Source organism: Cicer arietinum, chromosome 8, assembly GCF_000331145.2.
Source record: "Cicer arietinum cultivar CDC Frontier isolate Library 1 chromosome 8, Cicar.CDCFrontier_v2.0, whole genome shotgun sequence".
NCBI classification, from domain to species: domain Eukaryota; kingdom Viridiplantae; phylum Streptophyta; class Magnoliopsida; order Fabales; family Fabaceae; genus Cicer; species Cicer arietinum.
The window spans coordinates 19,085,525-19,091,994 of NC_021167.2; positions in this window are offsets into that span (position 1 = coordinate 19,085,525).

The window sequence follows — 6,470 nt, forward strand, 5'->3', positions numbered from 1 at the left end:
GTGCTTGTCATGAATAATTCTTCATTACTTTGAGTTTTTTTTTTACTACTGCTTAAGTTTTTTTTTGTTATTAGTGTAAGACCCTTGGCTTGCATGGATAAATTACTTTTTGTAAAATAACAACGTAAATAAAATAATATTTTTTAGCTGTTTTGAAAAAATAAAATAATATAAAATTCTGTTATGAAATAAGCATTATAAAATACATATAAAAATAATAAAATATTTATAATAAATATAAATAATTAAAAAATGTCCTCATCTTTTTATAAAAATAAAATAAAAGAAGTCACATATATATATATATATATATATACTTATAATATTCAATCTATTGTGTTATTTAAAAGAAATGCATGAATAAAATATAGTTATAAAAACGCATGAATAAAAATATAGTTTTTTTTCTTGCATTAATTTCTAATTAATAGGGAAAGTACACGTATGAATAAAATCACAAGCCAAGTCATAACAAGTTGGCACACAAGCAAGGCACGCATCACAAATCAAACTAGCTACAGGCTGGCGTAAGATAATATTTCAACACAAGAGTAGGTAAAGCGTGGCATGACATGAGTAAAAGGTTTAAATGAAAGAAAACAAAACTTTTCAAACACCATAGAAATTTTGTTTCAGATACACATTATATCAACCAAAACAACATTCATATACACAAAGATTTCATCTCTCAAATAAATAATCAAATATAAAGTTTGAACAGCTGAAGAAAATACATGCCTATTCAGATATGGAAGAGCGACAGTGCTTCACGTGATATTGAAGACAGAGACTGTGGTGGTGCACGGTTGTGTGGAGTTGGAATGGCTGTGAAACATTCTATTTCTCTCTATTTTTTTTAATAGTTTTCTTAATACTCAAAGCTGCCTCCAATCTCTCTTTTCTTCATTTACGTTTGTCTCAATTTATAGGGGAAATGGCTAATGTTTCCATTCATTAGATAAATACGGGTTCTGGATTTTGTATTGTTACTCAACAAAAATTAATTGGATTTTACATTGTTTTTGTAACCAAAGTATGATTTTAGGAAATAATTTTTTTCTGGCTTCCTATGTGTTACAAGTAATCTCTTTATTAAGTTACAAAGTAAATCAAATTAGTGAAATAACCAGTTTATAACAAGGATCTTAACAAGACAAAAAAGATAAAAGAGTAACATATATGCAAGGAAACATGTTTACAGAGAAAAAAATTGTTTTGGTGTTTGACAGGGAAGAGGCCTAAAATAAAGGAGACATAAAGTAACGATGAAGAAGGGTTGGCTGACAATAAATACAGTCTGGCTGTACTTTGTGGATTTGCAATCCAAATAATGAAAAGTAAAAACAAAATTAGAATTGTGTTGTTTTATTTTTGTTTTAAATTTGTTTTAAATTTGGTATATATTTAAATTTGAATGGTAAAATACTAAATTTTTTTAAATTTCCGATAACAACTGCAAAATATTTAATAGATATGTTATTATTATTATTATTATTATTATTATTATTCAAATAATTTTTAATTACTCGGACAAAATTGAGGTACTACACTATTAATCTTACTGTGAGGTACCAAACAATGTATGGTTTGGCAAAAATGTTAAGTACCATCATTTGAGAGTCTTTGGTTGCAAGGCTTTTGTGCATGTTCCGAAGGATGAAAGATCCAAGTTGGATGCAAAGTCAAAGCAGTGTATCTTCATTGGTTATGGTGAGGATGAATTTGGCTCCAATTTGTATGATCCTATGAACAAAAAAGTTATCCGAAGTCGTAATGTAGTGTTCATGGAAGACCAAACTATTGAAGACATTGATAAGGTGAAGAAGACTACACCTGAGAGAAATAACGTCTTAGCTGATGGTGATCCAGTTCAGTCACCTGCTCTTGATTTGGATACTATTGATGATAATGTGTAGAATGATGAGCCACATGATTGTTTTGATGATCATCGAATTAGAGATGAGGTAAATATTTCAACTAGTGAAGATCATGAGTTATCACACGATGAAAATATTAATGATGCTTCTGAACCATCTCTAACCCAACTCAGGAGGTCTAAGAGGAAGAGACAACCATCTACAAGGTATGGTTCTAACGAGCATGTGAATTTGACTGATGAAGGTGAGCCTAATTGTTTTCGAGAGGCCATAGAGAGTGAAAAAAGTCAAAAGTGGTTGAATGCAATGCATGATGAGATGAAATCCTTGCATGATAATCAAACTTATGATTTAGTGATATTTCCAAAAGGCAAAAGGGCTTTGGAAAACAGGTGGATCTATATAGTGAAACTCGAGAGTAACTCAAGGTCTCCAAGATATAAAGCCAGATTAGTGGTGAAAGGTTTCCGTCAAAGAAAGGGTGTTAATTTTAATGAGATTTTCTCACATGTGGTAAAAATGGCATCAATTAGAACCGTGTTGAGTTTGACATCTACTCTTGACTTAGAGGTAGAGAAAATGGATGTAAAAACGACTTTCCTTCATGGTGATTTGGAGGAAGAGATTTACATGAAGCAACCTGATGGATTTTCTTGTTGAAGGCAAGGAAGACTATGTGTATAGACTAAGAAAGAGTCTATACGGTTTGAAGCAAGCTCTAAGCAAGTGGTACAAAAAGTTTGAGTCTGTTATGTGTGACCAAGGATACATGAAGACTACTTTTGACAATTGTGTATTTGTTAGAAAATTTTCTAACGATGATTTCATTATCCTGTTATTATATATTGATGACATACTTATTGTTGTGAAAAACATTTCCAAGATTGACAGGTTAAAGAAGTAATTGGGTGAGTTCTTTGGCATGAAAGACATGGAAGTAGCTAAACATATTGTTGGCATAAGAATCGTGCGTGACAGAAAGGAGAAGAAACTTTGGATGTCACAAGAACACTATATTGAGAGAGTGTTGCAAAGGTTTCAGATGGAAAACTCCAAGGCTGTAAGTACTCCTTTTGCTGCTCACTTTAAGTTGAGCTCTAAACAAAGTCCTAGTGAAGATGAGAAAAGAGACATGGAACGAGTTCCTTATGCTTCTGTTGTGGGAAGTTTGATGTATGCAATAGTGTGTATAAGACCAGATATTGCACATGTTGTTGGTACAGTCAGAAGATTTTTGTCAAATCCAGGTAGAGAGCATTGAAATGTTATAAAATAGATTTTGAGGTATCTTCATGGTACTACATGTATGAGGCTTTGTTTTGGAGGTGACAAACCTATTTTTGTGGGGTACTCCGACTCATATATGGCTGGAGATATTGAGTCGAGAAAGTCAACTTCAGGCTACATGATTAAATTTGCAGATGGAGTTGTGGCTTGGTAGTCTAGATTACAAAAATGTGTAACATTGTCTACAACTGAGGCAGAGTTCATTGCCATTATTGAAGCATGCAAAAAGTTGATTTAGTTGAAGAAATTCTTGCAAGATCTTGGGTTTATTCTGGAAAAATATGTATTATTTGTTGATAGTCAAAGTGCTATTCATCTTGGTAAGAATTCGACATTTCATAGCAGGTTCAAACATATTGATGTTAGGTATCATTGGATACGTGATGTTTTGGAAGCTAAGTTGTTGGAATTGGCTAAAGTTCATACTGAATATAATGGTTCTGATATGATGAATAAAACATTACCAAGAGGGAAGTTTGAAACGTGTTGTGATATCGCCTGTTTGGCGTATACCTCCACATAGTTGTGATGGGGAGATCTGTTGGGTATTGGGCTCCCTTCCTATGAGGAGAAAGGCCCAAATATTGTAGTCCATGTGTCTCACTTATTTAAGTGGAGAGTGGTCTTATTAGAGTTATAAGAGAGTGACTATTTCGATAGGAAAAACAACCACCAAAAGTGAAAAGTGAAAAGTGAAAAGTAACCCTATTCCCGATTTTAATAAATCAGTCTCAGAAAACCATTGATTGCACATTCGTTAACCGTTGGATCGGGCTGAGGTTTGGACAGCAGGTTCGTAACATCCAGATCTTCGGATTCAATGATCGGATCGGCGAAAAGACATCTAGAGGGGGAGAAATCGTGCTCGCACAACAGCCGGTTTTTGGGGTGTTTTTCTTCTTCTTGCTTTTCATTTGTAGGCTTTAATGCTGTTATTTTGGCTGGTTGTAGGCACAATTTGTACATTATTTTGAGACTCCCTTGTACCTTCATTTTATTATAGTGGAGCTATTTCTTTGATCTGGACGACCCGTGGTTTTTATCCTTGCATTGAGGGGTTTTACACATTAAAATATCGGTGTTCATTACGTCTTTTATTTTGATTAATTTGCTGCCATATATTTATTGTTGCTCCTCACGGGTTCTTGCAAGTTGGGAGAGTTTTATATCCGCTGCGTATTACTTGTTATCATTACTTTAATTAATAAAAATTTCTTCCAAAAGGTATGGTACATTCCAAATCATAGCAGCCCATTTAGATTTCATAATAAAGATAACTCCATTTTTGGTTTTCAACATTATCCAACAATGGTGGATCTTCCACTCAAAGTACAAGTGACATCATAAAGTCTGTTGGAGCAATTCCTTCATTATGTTTTGATGATAACAAAGGTATTTTGTGAGAACAAACTTATTGCACTAATAATTTTATTGAGTATGCAATAAATAGAACCAGGAAATATGGAAAATGATATCGGATGAAGATATCAAAGAAAATGAAGATGTAAGAGGAAACAAAGACATCGGAGGAAACAAATATGTCAAAGGAAATAAAAACATTAGAGTCAGGTGAAGTCAAAGGAAGTGAATACAACATTAAGACTTTGGTTATTACATGGGCTATTGTGTGCACGTATCTACCTCTGAAATGCTTGCAATGTGTGCCTCTAAAGCGTATATGCATCTGTCTCTGAAGATTAAAGCATGTCTCTGAAGAGCGTACTACAGTAACTCTAAAGCTTCTACTCAAGTTGCCCCAAAAGCCCAGGTTTCGTTCACTCTAAAGACTGTAACTTATTCCAAGATGCTGCGTTTGCTACACAACATGCTCTGAAGATGCAACAAGGTGACGTTGCCCATGCCACTAATTCTAAGTCATACAGTTCCGCCTCTGCCTCTAACGACCAACCAAGCAACACAACGTCTGACTCCAATAATCAAATTAATTTTAGGTGAAGAAATTCAACTACTCTATTGGAAAGTCAAAGCTTTGATGGCGACTGAGTTGTTTCATGATTCTTAAGATCCAAGAACAAATTTTGATATGTTCCCGCTGCTCTTAAACAAGCGTATGAAAAAAGATTCAAGGAGAATTATTTTCAAGCGCTATCTTGACATTCTCGCACAAAATCATTCTAGAAGGCTTGGTTTGAGATTTGTTTTGGAATTAATCAAGCTTCAACGGTCATATTCCCTAACGATATCTATCAAGATTTATTTTTTTGTGAAGATCTCTATTGACCTCGCACAAGGAAGACATTTAGAAGATTCAAGGAAAATTATTTTCATGCGATATCTTGACATTTTCACACATATTCATTTTAGAAGATTTGGTTGAAGATTCGTTTTGGAATTAATCAAGCTTCAACGATCATATTCTCAAACTATATCTATCAAAGTTTATTTTTTTACGAATATTCGTTTTGAAATTAATCAAGCTTCAATGGTCATATTTCTAAACTGTATCTATCAAGGTATATTTTTGTGAAGATCTTAACACGCAAGAAAGATACACACAAGAAAGAATACACAACAGAAAAATTCAAAAAACCTTATGAACACAAAAAGTTCTCTAAGTATCCAGTTTCAAGGTTTCAGTTTCAAAGCAAAGGCAATTATTAAATTTATATTGCTTGGTGCTTAATTTTCTGTTTTAAGTGTGTAATTCATTGTAATCATTACGCTTAGAAAAAGCAACACATAACCCTGTTTCACCCAACCCAGTAGTGACTATTCTGCCTCAACGACTTGTATGTTTTCAAGTTGGAAGTTGAGAAGATTTGACTTGTAGGGTTAATGTATTGTAGTGACTTAACGATTTATAGGTTTTAGGCTGGAAGTTGAGAAGGCTGACTTGTAGAGTCAAATGTTGTAATTCAAGTTCTGAATTAGTGGATAAATTCTTTTGTGTGAAAGGACTAGATATAACTGCCATATTGGAAGTGAACCAGTATAAATTCTGATGTCTTTTTCTTTTTTTTTTTTTTTTTTTTTTTTTTTTTTTTTTTTTGCCCTAATTCTTTTTTTTTTTTGCGCCCTCTTTTTTTTTCTGCCCTAATACTTTGTTTTATTGCAGCCTCTGATCTGTTATAGTATCCTGAATCAGATTTTTAAAAAGAAGTATTTATTAAGACAAAACACATTTCAACCTTGATGAAAATATTATAGTTTTGTTATGTAGTTAGTGTAGTAGACACATAAATTAAGATAAGTTCTATAATCACCAACTTAAAAACGAACCTTCAGATCTTCAGTCTGACGCTCCCAACTGAGCTATCTCCGCAAATTTTTATATATTTTTTTTCG